Below are 13,923 nucleotides of genomic sequence, written 5' to 3' on the forward strand. Positions count from 1 at the left end.
ATAATTGATGGGAAGAAACCAGAATATATGCTCATTTAATAATAGGATTCCAAGGATCCAATGTCCCCTTTTTCCTGCAAACATAAATTTCCTTAGGGGTAATTGGCATTATGTAATGGAATTCTTAGGAATTCATGTTGTACAGATCCCACAAAAGCCATTTGACTGTTCTGTACCAAGATAGATGGATGCATATCATACAGTGTTACTTAATACGGTACAGCAGGTAGGTAGTTATTAACTGGTTAGAGACGACATACCGACTCGTTGTGCTGTCAGCATGGTGTTACATAATATGGTACAGCAGGTAGGTAGTTATTAACTGGTCAGAGACGATATACTGACTCCTTGTGCTGTCAGCACAGTGTTACATAATACGGTATTGATGATGTCTGTTGACCTTCCTAATTCATGTACAGATACAGTATGACCTCATAGGGGATGATTTTCAGCCTCATCTGTGTGTACCCCATGTAACACCATAAACCTCAGCCCACCTCAGAGATGTGGGCTGCTGTGGCTTGTTTATTCTCTCTATTCTTGGTTACTATTCCATTGACATGACTCTGGCAACTGCAAATTCAGCTGCTGGACCCCACAGCTTGGTGGGTACTTGATGATGACATTTGTGCTCTCCACGCATCACGTCTCTTATTGGGAGAAAGTGCCATTACATTAAAACCTCTCAGTCTTACATCTTCTGAGATAAGAGAATGTGAATCCTTTCCACTGAAATGAAGATAGTTCCCTTTTGTGTGCTTTTCTTTGACCTCTGACAGCAAGTTACCTGTTAATGAGGGATGATTCTCACTTAAGTCTGATGTTAGCTTGTGTCGCACTTCATTAATTTCTGACTCACTATTGTAAGGTTCTAAAATGTCATAACATCAAACTTCATTCATATCATCGACATATATCCACACACTGCCCTCAGATAAACATCAAACTACATTTAATAACAAGGAAGTTAAAAGACTGCCAATCCAACTCATGCACATAACTATGTACGTGATTTTTAATTATTTAATCTTTGTCTCAGAAGGTGAGATTCAGACATACTCATATGGGTTGAACCTTTGAACTATATTTGTCATTTGCTATGTGGCCTTATTGCATTAAGTCCTCAGTGACATGGTGAGAGAGTTCTTTGTAGGATACATTTGTGTTTGTAGAGTATATCGGTGAAATTGACTTATGCAAGCACTTCTTACAAGTGTCTCCAGATAGGGTGCTTCTTTACTAACGCATCGCATGTTCATCCAAAGATTTAGTAGTCTGATCAAGGCATCAGCAAACTCTTGAAGCATTCTGAGAAAAATGTCTTCTGATCTGTTTGATTTTGTTCTTTTGAGACCCCGTGATCCTGGAACAACGTTTTGACTGTTTGACCTTTACATATGTGACACTAGTGAGAGCCTTCCTTGTGGGTGGATTTAAGGAGCATTATCTTAGAAGAAAGTGAACATTTAAAACTGTCACAAATCAGAATTATAACCAATAGAACTAGATTTGCCTTATTTTAATAACACTCAAGTAGAAAAATTCCCTAGACAGTTATAGGTTTGTCTGCTACTACCTAATATTTGTTTTCGGTGCCTAAAATCCCCAAACACTGTTCACTGACCTACTTTGTAGGAAAAAAAACAGTTTATCCATGCTGTCTAAATTACCCTACTTCCATTTGAGTATCCTTCTGGCACAGTTACCTCTTCATACCTACACCACCTCCTTACATTTGTTTTTCCCCACTTTTTAGCTATTCATTTTTTTTTTTACACAAACTGCTGTGAATTATATTTCTCCCCTCCTGTGTGTCTCTTTCCCAGTGTCCAGTACCTTCTTTGACCCCCAAAGATGCAAAAGGAATATGTGTGCTGTTCTCCCATATACACTGCTACTTATATCCCTCATATTTTTTCCAACAGCATAAACCACTGGATAGAAGCAGCACATATGTTGATATGATTCACCTCTCCACATTTCCAACATACAGCATCCTCCCACCACCCCTTATTTGTAATTTCCTTAGTTGTCTCATACCAGTAATGAATTTTTGAGGGTTTCTGTGTGCTTGCACCACCTCCTTCAGACCATGGGCCATCACCTATGCTTGGTCCCAAATTTCATTTGAACCCATATCTTATTCTCCATATTCCACTACTCTTTTATCATACCACAGGCAGCTACTGCTGTTTTCCCCCTAGGTCCTGATATATTTTTCCAGTTCATCCATTTTGGTATATTTCTACCTAACCTTTTTTGTACCTTATGACCAAATGAAATATTACCATTTTCTTTTTGATCATAATCCGCCTTGATCATGAAATCAAACCTCATAAAGCCACCAGTCCACCCTCTTTCTGTGTTTTTATTGCACTGTACCAAAATCTAGGACAGCTCCCCCATCCTGCTCATGCAGTAGGTCCCTCACCTATATAACACACTGAGCATTCCAAGCCTCTAGCATTATCTTCATCTCTTCCATCACCTCTCCTATCTGATGGTATGTCAATTCTTTTTTTTAAACATGTTTATTAAATTATCCCTTAAGACATGGGCACACATTGGACCTTAAGATATGGTCAGTCATACTTTTATCAACCTGAGGAGAAGTTGTGGATAATGATTAATAAAGAATTGAAGGAAGTTATCTGAAATGAAAGAGGGCAAGAGTTAAGTGGAATAAATTGATCCTTCCCAGTAGAACAAGATGGTTTAAGTTTACCTGATTTGAATGAATACTTTAGAGCTTTACAGTTAAGGCTCATATACATAACACAAGCAGAAGGTTGTAATCCAAAATGAAAAGGGATGATGATGGGGCAGGGGGGAAGTTCAATAAATAGAGAAAAAGTGGGATTTGGGATGCAGATCCTTAAGGAGAATAATAACCATATAAAATATTATAGTCATAAAATATAATAAAGTATTCTTAGAACTAAGCCATCACAAGAATGGAGAAAGGAGATTTTGCCAGTAGGGATGACTGCAAGTAGGGGTACAGAACAAAAAACAAGAAGGGGCTAGACTTTACTGGAGAAACTTGGCAAAGGCATCAAGATATTGAGAGCAAATAATTCAAGCAGAAAATGTTATAGAGTGGGATGAAGCCAAGAAGGCATTTGGATTGCAGGCTAGAGACTGCCTTCCCTATCAGGGTTTGATCTCAGTGTACAGGCAAAGGGAAACAGATAGTGGGGTTTTAAGTGAAAGACTTGCACTGGTAGAATTTTTAGTTTAATCTAGAACAGAAGCAGCTGTTAAAAGGAGAAAGCAATTTATAAGGAAACAGTGAGCGGTCATATGCATGGCTTTCAAGTATGCAGCGAAGTCCAAAATGTTTAGGATCTTTGCTTGGAAGTGTTTGCATGGGTATTTTTATACTCCAAGCAGACTTGAAATACTTTTTCCTCGGGTTGATAGCAAATATTGGAGGTGTGATAGAGAAGAAGAAGAAATAAGTAACTGGGAAGCTATGCTTTGGCAGTGTAATGAGTTGGCAGATTTAAAAAAAAATTCCCTACAGAGTACTCAGTCAGAAATATTGTGTGAGCAAATAGCCGTTAAGTCAGAAAGTGATTCTTTTGAACTTGGATACAGGATCTGAATTGCCTGGTCCTTATTAACTTTAATTCTGTTGGTTGCCAAAAAAAAAAAAAAAAAAAAAAGTCTACACCATCCTGGGTTTGAGTTATTCAATATTATAAAAAGATAAAAAGAACTGGAAGAGGGATCTTTAGAAAAGGGAAGGAGCAAATTGCATACAATAAATGTAAATTGTGGGAACAATAATACATGCAGATTAATGCTCAGGAGGGTGAGTGATGTTTAATGGAAGGCAGGAATTCAACAATTTATGTGATGCTGGACTGATGATAGTAAGAAATAAAATATATGTGATGTATATTGTAGTTAAATGGACAAATGCTAAAATGGTTTGTTTTCTTTTCTGTTAATATATATATATTTGCCTATGTCTTAAGTGATAATTTAATAAAGGTATTTAAAAAAGACATAGACACACATATATTATTAGATAAGAAAACCATATTAACATTTTTTTCATTTACATACATTATACATTACGCATATTTTCTTTCTTTACAACTCTCATTTAGTCCAGCATTACATAAATGGTTCAATTTCTGCCTTCCCTTAAATCTCATTCCTCCTCTTCCTAAACATTATTTTGCATGTATTATCCCCCACAAATTCCATTTATTTATATGTAATTTGCTCCTTATGTTCTTAAAGATCCCATATCCACTTCTGTTGTCTCTTTTGCAGTATTCAGCATTTTAAATACAGTTGGTTTAGATTTTGATTGGAATTTTCTAGTAATTGCTTTTTTTGGCTGTTCAAAAGAATAATTTCCTTAGTTAAAGCCATTTGCTTTCTCCAGTATTTCTGACAGAATATTATGTAAGGAATTTTTTTAAATCTGCCAAGTCATTATTCTCCACAAATGTTCCTAGATAACTCTTTCTTATTATCATGCCTCCAATCTTTGCTGTCTACCTGAAGAGAAAAATTCTTTGAAGTCTGCTTGAGGTATAAAATATTTATGTAAACACTTCCAAGCAAAAATCCTAAACCATCTGGGAGCCATATGTACATCCTCTGTGTTTCCGTATAAATTGCTTTTCCAGTCTCTCTTACCAATCTTTTCTAGTCTATTCTGATTGATTCTTATAGTTATCATACAATTTGTTATTGACCCTACTAATTATGTCCTTTTATACAGCAGCTTCTGTTCTAGGCAGAACTCAAAACTCTACCAAAGGGGGGTCTTTCACCTAGGTCTCCCACATCCTTTTCTCTTTGTTTATACTCTGATTTCAATCTTCTGTAGGGAAAGCGGGCTCTAACCTGCAGTCTAAACTTACCCCTCTATTACCTTTCCCTCTGTTGCTATTTGCTCACAATACCTTGGTTCATTTGCCATTTTCTCCAGTAAATTCCAGCCCCTTCTTGCATATTTTCTTTACCCCTACTTGTAGTCATCCATATTGACAAAATTCCCTTTCTCCATTCCCATGTTGGCTTATTTCTTAAAATACTTACTGCAACTTCATGAATACAATATGGCGGTTGTTTTTCTCCGCAGGGATCTGCATCCAAAATCCTTACCTCTCCTTATTTTTTGAATCCCCCAGCTTCATCATCATCATCATCCCAGTTTGATTTGTACCCTTCTGCTTGTGTTATGTACGTGAGTCTTAACTGTGTAGCTCTAAAGTATCCCTTCAAATCAGTAACAGTATGTTAATTATTGGTCATAATCCCCTCAATCACAAATGGACTCCTAACTATTTCTGTGCCTCCTTGTCCATGTTCCTTTAAGTCATTTGTAAAAATGTTTCCCTTCCTGACCTTATCCACATTGTACCCATCTTAAAGTCTTATCCTAAGATAGCCTGATCTGTTCTGACTTTATTTTTGTATTTTATATTATTTTATTTTATTTGGCCTTTGTTGACCAGGTCAGTCCCGCTAGGCTCTTGGCCACTTTTCAGGGGAGACCTGATGTGGTATTTATACTATTAGGGGAAATTTGGCCATGGCATCACAGAAATTCCCCTACACTTTTCGATAGCTGCCATGGAATCTTTTACATCTACTTTAGTTGCCACCAACTCAAGCAGATGAGGCCTCAATTTAATGTTTCATCCGAAGGATGACACATTTCACTCAGGAGGGCAGTACCCCCCCCATGCTGCATTGAAGTGTCAATCATCCATCTCCCTATTGTGGGAATAGAGCCCACAGCCTTCTGCACTAAAGGTGAGTGGGCTACCTTTCACTGAACAACCACTGACACTTACATAGCTCCTCAAATTTGGCATTCCTCATCTGTCTAATCTATTATCTGTCCTCAACCATTTTTTTAATTTTTTTGTGCCCATCTAGCCCCCCATACAGATCTATTTCATACCTTTTCTTGTCTTCCTCTGTTGGCTTGCAGCCTGATACTAATATAGCTACAATGGTACATCACAAATGCCAAAACCAAAGTTCTAGTGGCCTTGATTATGGCTGCCAGTAAATGTACCCTTCCTGCCCACTGATCCAACATATTTACCACCCTGTCTTTCACATTGTATGAGTTTCTTCCTCATTTCCTTAGATGTAAATGAAGTAGTTGTAATATAATAGATAAATGTTTCTCCCCATGAAACAGTGTAACCCAACATCTCCCACACCTCTAATAAGCAAGAGTTTTAGTGGGTGAAAATGCAGCCCTGATTCCTCCACAAAGCTTGTAAATAACTGCCACACCCTGGGGCAGCTGCTGATCTACTGCTCTACTTGCCTCAGTAACACCATAGAGCCATCTGCAGTTGTCTGAGGGATACTGTTTCCCAACTGTCTCCTTTTGTCATGAATAAATACCCTGATGCTGTTAGCCGGTTGCTCTGTCACAAAAAAAAATAATAAACTAGGTGATGTTTACTATAACCTGCACAGACTGACCTCCATTCACAAAAATATGTTTCCACACAAATTAGCCTTCTGCTGCAGTCTGCCCCAAGGTTGCAACTAGAAAGCCAATACATCAGAGGCCAGCGTGGAGAGAACATAAGGCACTTGTAGACATAAATCAAGTATGTTTTACATGGAATATTTTATTCAGACCTGTTCCGGCTACCCAGCCTTCTTCAGTGAAACAGCATCACAAAAATATGCATGATAAAGCTATATATATATATACACACCCCAGCCAATGACGGACATGGTCCAACCCAGAAATAGCAAAGACTTAAAAAAATGTATATGAAACAATGAATATAAATCCATAGTTTGTGACAATAATACCTATACATATGTAGATAAAATACATATGAAAAAGTTATTTGTACATATATAAACATACAAAAACCAAAATTATCTATGGTTTTGCCGTGCATTTCCGTACGTGCAGAGTGTTTGGTAGCTGCAAATAGAAAGCCAAATGACCACATCAAAACTTTATTTATTTGTTTATTTTACATTTGTTAATCAGGAAAGTCTGACTGGACACAGGTCCTTTTTCAGCAGAGGCCCGGAGAGAAAAGCTCCACACACAAGATACAAATACAGATATAATAAGATTCCAAGTATAGTATGAGAAAATACAATGCCAGTAACAACATACAATGTTAATAAAGGGATGCTAAATATGATTCAACTTATAGTTACAAAAATAGAGTAGAAATAGCAACATGCATGACTATCACTCAGAATACAGAAAGTGTGACAGTAATTCCAGTTGATGGGTGTTCCAGGTTATAGTTTATACAGAGATATGCAGTTTGAGTTCTATGATTTGTGGTCAGAGTTGACCCCATATTGTAAATATTGTGTTAGCACCATACATAGGCTTATTTGTAAGGGGATATAATACAGGTCCAGTTGTTATTGCCTATTAAATCCAGATTTGAGAAAACATTATACACTGGAAGTTCTAGTCTTGTTGATGTACAGAGAAATCAGAGTCCCTGAAAGAATTGAGATTAGTACTTTGGTAGATTAGTTGATGCAAGTTAGTTAGAAGGCTTCAGGAGTTGTGAGTGAATTTAGCCAGGGCTGGTGCAGGAGCATAGCCATGTTTCTGCCAGGTGAGATTTTAGCATTTGTTTAAACTTAGTTATGGACGAATGGGGTACTGTATTGTGGGGCAGGGTGTTCTATTTTTTGATACATAGTAGCAGAGGAGGGAATCATCAGCTGTGTTTTTGGGTTTTGTTCCATTTTTTGATACATAGTAGCAGAGGAGGGAATCACCATTTGGGTTTTGCTCCATTTTTTGATACATAGTAGCGGCGGAGGGAATCACTAGCTGTGTTGTTGGGTTTTGTTCCATTTTTTTTGATACGTAGTAGCAGAGGAGGGAATCACCATTTGGGTTTTGCTCCATTTTTTGATACATAGTAGCGGCGGAGGGAATCACTAGCTGTGTTGTTGGGTTTTGTTCCATTTTTTTTGATACGTAGTAGCAGAGGAGGGAATCACCATTTGGGTTTTGCTCCATTTTTTGATACGTAGCAGCGGCGGAGGGAATCACCAGCTGAGTTGTTGGGTTTTGTTACCTGTTTGCGTGTCCATTAAAATAGTTGCATCCCAGACTTGCATCAATCTTTGTCCAGCCCTGAATGCGTGTTAGCACTCTCCAGTGATCTGTAGAAGAGCAGCCCTTGATGAAACCCATTTGACTGGTCCTAGTTCATAGTTCCTTTACTGGCATTTTTTATTAGAGAACTAACGCTCTGAGCTGTTAATGAGCTGCTTCCTTTAGTCAAGGTACAGGGTTTGATTCCTTCCACCCTGTTTACCAAATGTGTGACTCTGAGCAAGTTTCTCCAACAGACGGTGCTCCCTAGTCGCCCCCTGAAAAAGGGTCACTTGTGTGCAGTGGGCTTACTCAATTAAAAAAATGTATAAAATAAAAAAAAAATCACGCCCCTTTGCAGAATATAAATCTGCCAGATACATACTAGATATGCTGTTGTTGATAGTATGTCTTGTTCGACACATGTTATAAGGATTTAAGTTTCTGTATCAATCACTTGTTCTTGTAGACATGCATCTGGGAACTGTAAAACAACTACATTTTGTTTCTTCCTAGCCTTGTTGTTGATATAATTGTATGTTCTTACTCTGCGTAGCATCATCTTTTGCACTGAATGTATAATATTTCTCCTTAGGTGCCTAGTAGGTTATGCCCATTTGGAATTTTCTGGTTGGGAAATATGAATAAACTTATAAACAGTTTAAAACACAGTAGTGTTTATATTGTAAGTAATAAACCAAGCAGAAACTTTGCAGTGTGTAGGGTGTGAAGTTCACTCCTTGAAATATGTTATGCACCTAGTTCACTAATAAAATTTGAACTTTAAAATATGTACTACAAAATAATAAAATAGTAGGTAGTCCACAGTTGAGTTAAAATGGAATACTCTTTATTTTCACACCCTCCACACTGCGAAGTTTCTGCTTGATTTGTTTTTGAGCCAGTATAGGGTGCGTACTGGGTTTTCTGAGACTTTGGGGGATAGCATGGATTTTTCTTTTTAAATTGTAAGTAATGATACAGGATTATAATATAGAATTGCTGCCATGCAGTGGAGCAGAAACTGACATAAAAAGTCTTGTCTGCACTTTTTTTCTTTCTTTCCTTCAAACTGTAACATATTTGTAAGCTGTAGTTAAGCTTTGTAACATCTGCAGCAGTCATCGACAGAATATTTTCAACACAGTTATGAAAGCGTTGGCAAGACTACACGGGTCAGGGCTGACTATTAAGGTCAGCAAATATCAGGTGGTATGGCAAAGGTATCTTATTTGGTCATCATGGGGGGGAGATTCAGACAGAGCTTGCCAAGTTTGAAGGTTATTCAGAGAGGACATAACCCTGTTATGATGGATGCCGATTTAGCCGTTTAGACAAGGAATAGGGTAATGAAGCAGGAGATTTTACCCTCATCTCACACCCTGTTTTCTCATGGATGCCTCAGAAAACTCCCTCAGGAGGACTTATGGGGGGAGATTTTGATGACGTGACAGTAAAACTAATTTAAAATGCAGTGTCTGTACTTTTTTCTTCCTTTCTTTTTCTGATTCAGACTGTAACATATTTCATTGTGAAATTATATTTCTAATGTTTTATCATTAGCAGGAAATTGTATTTTTTTTTTTTTGCTATGCAACATTGAGAAAATATGTAAGTATTCTTCTGAAGAAATGTCATACTTATATGATGAAACAAGAGATGTTTCTGACTCAGGAAAGAATTAATTGTTTGCATGCAGTTTAAAAAAAAAACATGTCATGGGCAGTTGAGAAACTCAAGCTTAAAGATGTAAAAAAAGGCCAATTGCCAGCAAGAGACACCAGGATGGGAAATACTGTGTTTACTTCCATCAGATCTGTCAGCAGGACAAAAAAATGTGTAAATTGCATCTAGTTTCTATGGGAAAATAAGTTGATATATTCTGACCTGAAACAAATGTACACTAGTCTCTCTTTATAACTTTCTGTGGTAACATTTGGATATGTTGCTGTTCTATAATCTGCCTGTATTGCCTTCTAGTACCTTAAGTTAACAAATGCTTTTATATTCTTGAGCTGGATACTGTTTGGCATCTACTTCTCAGAGATCCAGGCAAAGGCAAAATAGGCCTGTGGCTGACCAAGTTTGCGGACGATTGTAAGTTGGGTGCTGTCATTGACTCCCCAAATTATGTTAACATACTGCAAGAGGGTCTCACAGCAACTATCGACTGGTGGCAAAGTTACAGCCTCAAACTAAACCAAAAAAAATGTATCATCATACCATTTGGCAAAAACACAGTCCCTACTGATTACCACATCAATGGCAACCCCCTAAGCACACAATCTGTGGTGAGAGACCAGGGCACTCAGGTTGATAACCTCACATTCGACCATCTTTTAGTGGCAGTGGTCAGAAAATCCTTTTACTTGGTTCATCTCATAAGTAAAGGGATTGCATCCAGGAAAAAAGAGGTTATTACCTCTCTATACTCCTCCCTCATTAGACCAATAATTAAGTATAATGCCCCATTTGGTATGTACCTCTCCAAACATCTGCAACAACTGGAAAGACCACTGAAATACATCACAAAGAGAACCCATGGCCTCCAACACCTGTCCTATGTGGACAGGCTCAAATCACTGTCACTCTATTTAGTATCATACAGATTGCTCTGGGGTGATCTGTGTCTTGTCTACAAGGCAGTCTCGGAACCTGCCCTACTAGAGATGCTCCATATCCATAAGTCTAACTCCTCACGCACTACCCACTCAAAAGGCCTGAATCTAATATGTGACATGAACAAAATCTGCTGGAGAGACCGGTTTGTGTCCCAGAGGATGCCTCGTCTCTGGAATAGACTTCCCATACATGTCAAACAGAGTACCTCTCTGGCCCTCTTCAAGCACAACCTTGATGAGTGGGTGGGAAACCACAAATTTGTCCCAAGGGTTCCACCTGTGTCTCCTCATTGACAGAGGTGACAGGTACTGACTGAGGTTTTTTTTGGGGGATGAACTCTTGGCTAGGCTTGTAAGGGCCCCAAGGCCATTAGCTTAGTAACCTCTTATGATCAAACCAGGTTATTTAGCTAGTATTATAGAGTTCACCTTTTACGTATTCTGTCTGTCTGCAAATTATTATTTTCTGCTTTTCTGTGCAAATGTATACACCTCTCCTTATTTAACTTGTATCAATATTATCTTTATTTTCTAAGTAAAACTTTTTTTTTATTTATTCACTTTTAAGATCATGTTATTGGTATTTATTTATATATTTATCATTTGAGAAGAGGGTATTATTTAACATGGAAGTCAGCCTGTCAGTCAGTGCAGCAGATTAAGTGTCTGAGCTGTTAGTAAACTGCTTCTTGTAGTCAAGAGTACAAAGCGTAATTGCACCCATCTCCAGGTATGAGGCGTAATTGCACCCATCTCCAGGTATGAGGCGTAATTGCAGCCATCTCCGGGTATGAGGCGTAATTGCACCCATCTCCGGGTACGAGGTGTAATTGCACCCATCCCCGGGTACAAGGCGTAATTGCACCCATCTCCGGGTACAAGGCATAATTCCACCCATATCCATGAGCCTCCTATGATTTTAACCAATTCACTTAGGATCCCAGGAAGTTACTAGGCTAATGACCCTAGGGCCCTTAGAAGCCTAGCCAAGTTCTACCCATATTTCCACAATCAGCACCTACTGACCCAGTCCGAGAGGGACACAGGTGTTAGCCCTGGGGTGAATTTACAGTAACCCATCCAATGGTCCAGATTGTGTTTGAAGAGGGCCATTGAGGTGCTTTGTTTAACATGAAGTGGCAGTCTGTCCCAAAGGTGTGGTAACCTCTGGGAGACAAATCTGTCCCTCCAGCAGGTTCTGTTAATGCCACATACCAGGTTAAGGTCTTTAGAACAAGTAACCTGTCTATCATTTGACTTTCAGATATGCAGCATTTCCAATAAAGCAAGGTCAGAAATTGCCTTATATGCAAGACAGAGATCGCCTCAGCGTAGTCTGTCTGAAACAGAATAACATGACAGTGATTTCAGACAAACTCATAGGAGAGTTGCTGAAGACCTTGAATTTTCCTTGAGAGGAATCTTTGTGGCTGCAGGTGCTTGGAAAGGTGCATACCAAAAAGGGCATTGTACTCAACCATTGCTGCTAAGATGGCCCCTGAAAAGGGACATTTTTTTCCAGTGGGTTTATCCAGTTAGCAGATAAAGAAAGTTAATTAATTAATAAGTCAGTAACTAGGTAACTGAATAAATTAATGTCCAGATGCTGGTATCCATGTCTACTGGCCGCACCTCCCCGAACACTGACTGCTAATCAACAGTTGCACTGTAGCTGGTGGGTACCTAGCCCAGTCTAGTGTAGGTATAGATCTGCCTTGTCAGGACAAAAGCTCTGAGGTATTGGGGAATTCTGCCAGTCTTCTCTGGGAATCTTCTTGTGTGTGTGTGTGTGTGTGTGTGTGTGTGTGTGTGTGTGTGTGTGTGTGTGTGTGTGCACGCGCGTGTGTGCGTAAGTAATAATTTGTTTAGGGGGCAGTTACTGTGGTAAGGGTCACTGGAAGACACTGAAGTTTACAGATATATTTGTGGGAAAGGGGCCTCAGGTGCTAAGCTAAGGACTTATCTTCACAAGTAGTTAGTGTGCAGCCCTAGTCTTGATGTGGATGTTGGAACCCATAACCAGGGCATCAGTTTATATTTCCTGTATGTGATTGAGACCAGTTTGCATTTGGTGAATTTGTTAGCGAATCAGATGTATGTGTATCATTTCTACTTTAAGTTGGGTCCCAGTACTGTGACTTGAGAAACCATCCTTCTGGCCAGTAGACCTGTATGCAGGCTAGAGAATGGATCCAAGGACCATTTTGGTTGGGAATTGTGGGATTCAAACCCTATCTGCCTGAAAACCAAGTTCTCTTACTGTGACAGCAATCATTGCTCTGTGTTCGTAATCAGAAGTAATAAAGTGACGGGAAAACAACTAGTACAACGTCTAAAATAATTTGTGAATCTGAGAAGTTGCTGCAGGAAATACTTACATAGTACTTAAATCAGTTAATAAACATTTCACGTTGTCCTGAGCCGTGCTGTTACACATAATTGTATTTATTTATTTGCATAACAGAGCAATTAAGTTCAGATTATACAAAGTAGTTTTTATTATTTTAACATTGCATTACCATAGATTGTCAAAGGAGAATAGATATTTTATACTACAATTAATGAATATGGCTAATAGTCTAGAAGCCATGTTATTTAATGCCAAATTGATATATTTTTTGGAAAACCGATTTGATTAGGTCTTTGAACAAAGACAAAACTAGTATACATTTGCAGAGATGGAGACATTGTTTCAAAGTTTTGCAGCATAGAAGACGCAGGTCGCATCTCTAAACTTTTTTTTTTCTTTTTTATTCTGCTTATATAAGTGGCTTGAAAACTAGCAGGTGTGGACATCTAAGATGAAGCAAACTGTGCTCTAAAACTTCATGATGGACAGACCACTGGTGTCTGACCAAGAGTGCACCATATAAACTGTTGATTCCAGACCTTTCATACAGCCGCAGCCCATCTGTCTATGACACTAGTGACCTTTATCTGAGAATTAATACTACCTCTCAGAAGGGCACACTAGCTCAGGATGAGAAAAAACTTAATGCACTGACAGGAAATATGGTGGTTGGGACTTTTTCTTCCAGTACTGGGTGTTTGGCTCAAAGCTAAAATCAGAGCTGCATCAAGATAGGCTATGAGAGCTTGCAGAAAGCAGGCGGGCATTGTTACTATTCCAAGTTTGATGTGGTGGGCACATGAATACACGTATTATGACTGTGCTACCTGCCTCCAAGTATTCTGTGAAACTCTTCAGCGATA

This window comes from Protopterus annectens, chromosome 14.part0, assembly GCF_019279795.1.
Source record: "Protopterus annectens isolate FY-2018-M chromosome 14.part0, PAN1.0, whole genome shotgun sequence".
Classification (NCBI taxonomy): domain Eukaryota; kingdom Metazoa; phylum Chordata; order Ceratodontiformes; family Protopteridae; genus Protopterus; species Protopterus annectens.